This window comes from Malaclemys terrapin, chromosome 6 (assembly GCF_027887155.1).
Source record: "Malaclemys terrapin pileata isolate rMalTer1 chromosome 6, rMalTer1.hap1, whole genome shotgun sequence".
Taxonomy (NCBI): Eukaryota; Metazoa; Chordata; order Testudines; family Emydidae; genus Malaclemys; species Malaclemys terrapin.
Window position 1 is genome coordinate 13,019,467 of NC_071510.1, and position 8,359 is coordinate 13,027,825.

Here is an 8,359-nt window from a genome sequence, read left to right on the forward strand (position 1 = left end):
TCCACCTTTTCAACAGGTTTCCACGTTTGGCTACCAAACACAACAAAGCATCATGACAATTTAATACCCTTAAAGTGTTTGCATATATTTGCATTCAAAATTTATTTGGTTTAATTTTATACTTGGTTTAATTTTATACACTTTTTAAAAATGATATGTTAAAGGGAAGCAGTGGTTGTTAAAGTTTGTGCTTCTAAACAGTTAACAAAAGTGGAATTGGTATCACAAGCAAATTAACTCTAGAAAGCCTGGTAAGAATTCTGTTCACAACTCTTTTGCTAAAACAAAGTGCTCACCAGGGGAAAGCAATATGCCTTCTCACAAAATAGATGTTCACAATCTCTTCTATCAGTTAATCATTACATTTAGTATAAAATTAGTAATGCAAAAGTATAGCTTGTGTTATAAAAGACTTGGTCCCCATGATGTTGTAAACACACTAAATTAATCTGTGTATTAAATTTGGGTTACTGAAAACAAGGAGATATAAAAACAAACAAAAACTTTATCATGTTAACTAACTCAAGCTGTTTAAGGTTGCATCCCACAGACCAAACACACCAGAAAATATCACACCACAAAAACACCAGAAGATCTCAGTGTACCGTGAAGGAACTCCCAAGCATCAAGAAAAGAAATCTTAATCTAACTTATAATAATCAAATACATTTTAATCTAATTTATATGGACAATTAAGTTAGCAATCAGCCAGAAACCACTAGCTAGACCAGATTAAACTGTCATTTACTTTCAGTTTGGCTGTTGTGTAAAAGTAACTGTATTATTGTTGTATTATTGCTGTATTTTTGCTGTACAACATTTACAATGTGCATAACCTTGCTAAACTGTTTAACCAATACACAGGTAAAAAAAAACAACAAATGAATGGCAGTAAACAACATGAAGGCAAGGAAAAACAAATTGGTAAAGAAATTAAGTTACAACAAATTAGATAAACAAATTCCCTGTTAGTACTAGTCACAATTTGGGGTCAGTGACACTGCATCCTAACTCAGGTACATGTTATTCAAAACAACCTTGTTCAGTGTCTGGGTACCAATACTACATCCTGACACAGCAATATTTGATAAACTGGTTATTGTCCATTCAGTAGGTTATCTAAAAGCCAGCGTCCATAAAAAACAACTGAATCCATGTCAGCTTCTTTGTTCCATTGGTTGCATTGCTAACTGTTCCTGTTTCCTGCCCAGAAAAGCTTACCAGAGGGTACAACCAGCAGTAAGGGTAACCTATAACACAGATGGACAGTACTGTGTGGTAACTAATTACAGACACACACACACACATATATACACACACACACACACATATATACACACACACACACACACACACACATATATACACACACACACACACACATACATATATACACACACACGGCCTCATTGGTAGTGTCACTACTCCAAATTTCTGTTTTACTTCTCATATACATAGCACTGTGGGACACATTGTAACAATGCCTATACTAGTATTTCAAAACACTCGGCCTACTACTACTAATGATACAAATGGTAACTGTAATTGCCCTAATAGAAGTGTGTTGCTATCTGCAGTACCACAAGGGCCAAACTACAACACCAGATTGAAAAAAGATTGTTATGCTTGAATATAATGTCGTATCATATGTATACATACATATCCATATATATTAATTTGGTAGTGTCACTAAGGCTCAATCAGAAAACTATATTCCTTAGTAAAAGTCTCGGGCCTAACATTCCCAGGCCCACCATAAGGGACTACATAAATTGGAAAATAAAATCTGTCCATCAGTCATACAAGGGTATGTGCAGATGAAGGAACAAATGGGCTATGAATGTATGGATAGTAAAGTAAGGTAACCACATAAAGGCATTTAGCCCACTGGGTCATCATCCCCAAAAAAGACAAAACGTGGGGGAATGTAGTAAGAAAAGGGCCTGAAACATAAGGCCTTGTATCAAAGGCCTGGCATGAGGACTAAACTAAAGTGGTCAAAACTTTGCTGATATGAAGCAAAGGCAGGTTGTGAGCAAGAGGCAGGCCCTGCTCACAGAATTTGGTAAGCACAGGGCTAATATTGCAGAAGTGCATCCCTAAGTAGTGCTAGGGATAAGAATATATATGCAAACACATTCCAGAAAGGTGATGCCAGAACACATTCCCCAAAGATAACAGGAATATGCTGACCCATCTTAAGGATACAGTCAGGATGACATCATGAGGAATAAAGATGTTTTAATCGATCCTACAGGTACAAGGCAATGGGAGGCACCCTAACACGTTAGAGGGTGGCACCCTGATAGTTCAGGGGTAATATGCAAGTTGTTTGTATTCGTGCATAAAAATGTATCTCAGAGGGAGTGTGTTTGGCCAGCCAAGGGGGCAGTGGAAAGTCCTGCCACTAACTGAGCTGTGTCCATTGTCACGAGCCTACGTGTCTTAATATCCTCACAGAGTCCGCCAGGTGCTATTATTGTGCTTCGTTGACAATAAATCTGGCCGGGCGCCTTGACTACTAAACCAAGTCTTGTGGTCTTATTGGGCAGTTTGATCGGACCTGCTGTACCGGCTATCTGGCCAGAGCCAACGCAGCACGCAGAGAGAACACACGCATGCAGCTGAACATCTGACGACACACACCTCTGCAAAACAGCAATGATGTAAGTGAGTGGAAGATTGTGATTTAAGAGTTTTATCACCAGCCCATGATACACTGCAGCTCAGATGAAGATGGCAAAGACCTATAGCGGTATCTAGTCCATCTCCATTCCAGTGAGGGATTGTATATTATTCAATATGGACCTCACTCAATGCCCATTAAGTCACAAGTAATATATAGGATCCACTCCAATGCCTAACAAAATCACTGTGATTAATACTCTGTTCAGTCTTGTTTAAAGTGTCCCAAACATTGGCGTTTTCCCACAATTCTCTTGGGCATCTCTTCCACAATTTAATGGATCTCACTGGCAGGAAAGCTTTTCCCCTGATACTCTTTCCAAATATCTTTTTCATCATTTTACCCCTTTACTTCTACCCCCTTTGTATCAGCCTCAATATTTCCTCCTCATCCCTAGTGCTTACATCCTTAGGATAGTTATCGAATCATGGAAATGTGAGCACTAGAAAGGACCTCAAGAAGTCATCAAGTCCAGCCACTGTGCTGAGGCAGAACCGAAGTAAACCTAGTTACTTTCCTGCCCTCCCCGCCCCTCCCCCCCATTAGCATTCCTTAGGCTGGGTCTACACTACCTGCCTGAATCGGCGGGTAGAAATCGACCTCTCGGGGATTGATTTATCGCGTCCCATTGGGACGCGACAATCGATCCCTAAATCGACACTCTTACTCCACCAGCGGAGGTGGGAGTAAGCGCCGTCGACGGGAAGCCGCAGAGGTTGATTTTGCCGCCATCCCTACAGCGGGGTAAGTCAGCTGCGATACGTCGAATTCAGCTACGCTATTCGCGTAGCTGAATTTGCGTATCTTAAATCGACACCCCCCCTGTAGTGTCGATGTAGCCTTGGTCATTTCTAAATCAGGATAGAAATTTGTCAATTCTTTTAGTTTATATCTCCAACCTCCTGATCATTTTTGTTGCTATTCACTAAATCTCCTCCAATTTGCCTACACTTTTCTGATAGTTAGTGTTCAGAACTGAAGATAGTATTACAGGTGTGTTCTCACCTCCATGCTCTATGATGTGTTGTTTGTGCACATACAGCCCAGGATTGCTGAGCGATGACCAGCTTTTCACTCAGACCTCAAGTTAAATTTCCATACCCTTGGGCATGTTAGATCAATAGACTAACCCGCAATAGTTTGAAACTAAAGAAATACCAGGCCTGGCCTTCTGCTTTGCCTTGCAGGTAAGTAGACACTCAGGAGCAAAGTTAGTGAAGGCAGAAGTTCAAAGATTTGGAAAAAATACCCTGAACTCTGGACTCTTGTTAACTTCCTTTTGCTTTAGGAATTGGGATGGAAAGTCTAGATCAACCTCTCTCATTCCACTTCCAGGCCCCAGATGAAACTCACAAGTGCAAATAAGGAAGAAAAAAAAAGTGTACGACCAATTGCTTTCAAGCCTCAGAAAGATTTGGCTGGTGCTCATTGCAAGTGTGAACAGGTGGCTTGATTCTTCAGCAATGAAATATATCCTTACTTTGGAGGCTAAACCTTTATAGAGCTGGGTGTAATTCTGATACATTTCATAGTGTCTCCATCTTTCCAGTAAATATTATGATTACCATGATGCCATCCTCGTTATACTACGAAAACTAAATGAAGTGGAAAGATTGAAAGCAGCATCTAATCCATCTTTGCCCCCAACGCACAGTGTCTGCCAGAAGGTACGAACTTTAATATATGCTGCAGTATTATTTCTCTGGCAACAACACAAGCCATTAAACACTATCCTAATAAAACACCTTAAGCATTTCCTTAAAGTGAACCCAACATAATGCCATTACCATAAGTACATCATCAAGCAATTTAAGAAATATATTAATATGAAAGTGGTTACTCACATTTTATGGGTAGCCACAGTTGTCAGGGATACCAGTATTTACCGTAAATGCCTTCCACAGATGCCTAGATTTTGCAAACAAGGTAAATAGAGCTCCAGCTATATTTGTTCCTGTGGTCAACAAAATGTCAGTCTAAGCACCAGAAGCTTTTGTAATCATGCTATTTACACAATATAACTAATTTTAAAATCTGCTTAGCATTCTGAAAGCTCTGGAAACAAACTAGCAGCTGAAGGAGAATGTTCTGTTATGAATAAAAAGAGAGGTCTGAATTTGTGGATATCATGTTGATTACCGGCAAATATTATTGTTTCCAGTCATCATTAAGAATGTCAGAGGTCTACCTTCTGCACACCATTAACCTATTCACTCAAAACATGGCTGATCCAGAAGAGTTTTGCTACTCACTGGCCTCTTGGGCGAGAGGTGCAGAAAAGGCCAAACAAGCGTATAGATAAGTGATCTCCAAAGCTGTTGTGTGTAACAGGTCCAATGTGACAGTAACTTATCCCCCACTCTAGGATCTGTGTTTCCAGTGCAAGTCGGGTGGGAATGACCAAAGCTGTAGTTCTGGGTTTACGTGCAAAGTTTCCCTTTCACATGGAATCCGAGGCAGATGGGCTGTCAGGAGCCAGGAGCACAGGCCAAGTCCTAATGCAGCTTTGCCCCAGGCAACAGAGAGTTGTGCTCTAAGCTTGCAGATTGGTTGGCACTGGGTACAGGGACAAATCAGTTTCAAAACCACGATTAACGGTGCAGCACGTGAGCCGGTAATGCTACACTAGCATCAGTTCAAAGCAGAGCACTTTTGAAATTTTGAAACATACTCCCTGCCCAAAACTGCGTTAAAGTCTGACTGCTACAGTTGTCAGCTAGGCCTACCTCAAAGTTATACATACTAGGTTATACCTTTCTGGTTTGTCCTGAATGCTTGGGCAATGCATCGATGTCTGGACTCATTCATAGATGATGATGTCAGAAGAGACCACTGCAGACATCTGGTCTGACCTCCTGTGTAATGCAGGCCATTGGAATTCCCTAAATTCATTCCTGTTTGCAGGGCCGGCTTTAGGAAGTGCAAGGCCCAATTCGAACATTTTCGGCGGGGCCCCAGCAGGGATGACTATAAAACACACACACACACACAAAAACCCTTTCATTTCTTCCATGTATTATTTACTTTCCATAACTATATAAATAATAACAAAACTATATATTATGTACATTGCTGGTTGGAGGCAGGGCAGGCTGACTGGAGGTAGGGTCTGGCTGGAGGCAGGGCAAGGGGTGTGGGACTGGCTGCGGGCAGGGCAGGGGGTGCAGCAGGGGCTGGCTGTGGGCAGGGGGTGGGGGCTGGCTGGAGATAGGGGCTGGCTGTGGGCAGGGCAGGGGATGCGGGACTGGTGTGGGCAGGGGGTGCAGAGTGCAGGCAGAGGGTGGAGCAGGGGCTGGCTGCGGGCAGGACAGGGGGTGCGGGGCTGGTGCGGGCAGGGGGTGCAGCAGGGGCTGGCTGCGGGCAGGGGATCCCCTGCTTCTACCGCCCTGGCCCTTTAAACAGCCGAGGGAGCCCTGGAGTAGTGGCGGCGGGGCTCTAGCGCCTATTTAAAGGGTCGGGGCGGTAGAAGCAAGGGGAGCCCCGGACTTTTTAAATAGCCCTCAGAGCCCCACAGCCCTACCCCAGGCCCTTTAAATTGGCCCCTGGGGAAGCCGGCCGCCCCAGTACGGCATACCGGCGACGGCAGGGGCGCAGGGCCTGATTCAGGGGAATCGCCTGAATCGGCCTAAAGCCGGCCCCGCCTGTTTGAACTAGAGAGACTCAAAAATGAGCCTAAACTTGTCTTCTTAAGGTTACAGCATATATTCTAGGCTGAAGATGCCCAACTAGCTCACCACCAGGTCTGAACCTGAGCAGTTGTCTGCGGCTGTAGTACTTTGGTGCTTATCAGTTTGCTGCTTGAAACTTGCACTGAATAGTTTCTCCATATTTTGGCTTCTGAGTGTGTCTTAGGGCCTGATTCTGATCTCACTTCGGCAACGTCCCCACTACGGGGGGGGGGGGGGGGGCACGCGATTTAAGATACGCAAATTCAGCTACGTGAATAGCGTAAATGAATTCCACGTATCCGAGCCGACTTTTTGCCGCCGTCCTCACAGCGGCAAATCGACAGCCACGGCTCCCCCGTCGACGGCGCTTACTCCTACCTGCGCTGCTGGAGTACAAGCGTCGATTCGGGGATCGATTGTCACGTCCCGATGAGACGCGATAATTCGATCCCTGAGAGATCGATTTCTACCCGCCGATTCAGGCAGGTAGTGAAAACGTAGCCTTAGACTGGAGAGACTTCTTGGCCAAGTCCCTCCTGCCTCATACCAGTGTAAGTGAAAACAGGATTAGAACCGTTATATATTTTCCTGGAGATGTTATAGGATGATTTTTTTTCCCCAAAAGCACCTAATGAATTAGAAGCACAAGTCCCACTATGCTCCTGACTCATGATTTTGAAAATCCTACCCTGGGCTTTGAGAATAGAATTCTACTACAGCTGGTACCCCTGGAAAAAAGGCGATTACTCACTTTCAATACTTATCTGAAAGTATAGACTATGGTAAACCCATACTCTGCCATCCCCATCCTTGCAAAGTTGAGGACATATGTTTGCATTGTTCATCCTTTCTTCCTTTCACTCCAAAAAGAAAAAAAGATTGTTAAGGATATTGGGTGCTTATGCACCCCTTGATCAAAAGGGGTATGTACCACTGTCTGGGGGTCGGGGGAGAGAGAGACAGAGAGAGGAGTTGTCCATACACCGTAGCTTTGGAAATCCCCAGCAGCTGTTGTGGTGGGACCAACTTATCTTTGGAAAACAGTCAGTCAATCTCTTCATCAGTTCTTGACTTTCAGCCTGATTAAACTACTCTTAGACGGACAGGGGAAGTTAGTTTAAATACATCTATTTATGTGCTCCATTATTTGAAATAAATCCCACTTCCATTGGAAAAGAAGGCATCTGAAATTAAATAAACTCTTGAAAAAAGAGGTATTTATTCTCTCTTGCTCTAGGAGGAAGCGGAGATCTTTCCTGTCTGAGCAATAAAACATTTATATTTCTGTCTATTGATCTTTGAGGAGGAAATCACAGCAGTGCACACCCACATCGTCTAAAGCAGGGGTGACCAACTTGTGGCTCCGGAGCCACATGCGGCTCTTCAGAAGTTAATATGCGGCTCCTTGTATAGACACCGATTCCAGGGCTGGAGCTACAGGCGTCAACTTTCCAATGTGCTGGGGGGTGCTCACTGCTCAACCCCTGGCTCTGCCATGAGCCCTACCCCCACTCTATCCCTTTCTGCGCCCTCCCCCCCCGAGCCTGCCATCATGCCCTTGATCCTCCCCCCCCCCCACACACACACACAAAGCCTCTGCTAATCAGGAAACAGCTGAGATGCAGGGAGGTGCAGATTGGTGGGGCAGCTGGTGGGTGGGAGGTGGATCTCATGGGGGGGCTGCTGACATATTACTGTGGCTCTTTGGCAATGTACATTGGTAAATTCTGGCTCCTTCTCAGGCTCCGGTTGGCCACCGCTGGTCTAAAGGAATGAGCAGAACATTGAAAAGCAGGAATGCGAGTTCAAATCATTGCTCTGCCACTCACTCCTTGGGCTCGGTCCAGAGGGAGACAGGATGGTTAGCATCTTTGGGATCAGGACTTTACATCTTGATGCTGCACACACTCATACATGACTTTACATCACACCTAGATTGTGTGTGCGCCAATGTAGCTGAGAAACAGTTGTGTAATATTTATGTACGTAAGTGTCATGCAAATTT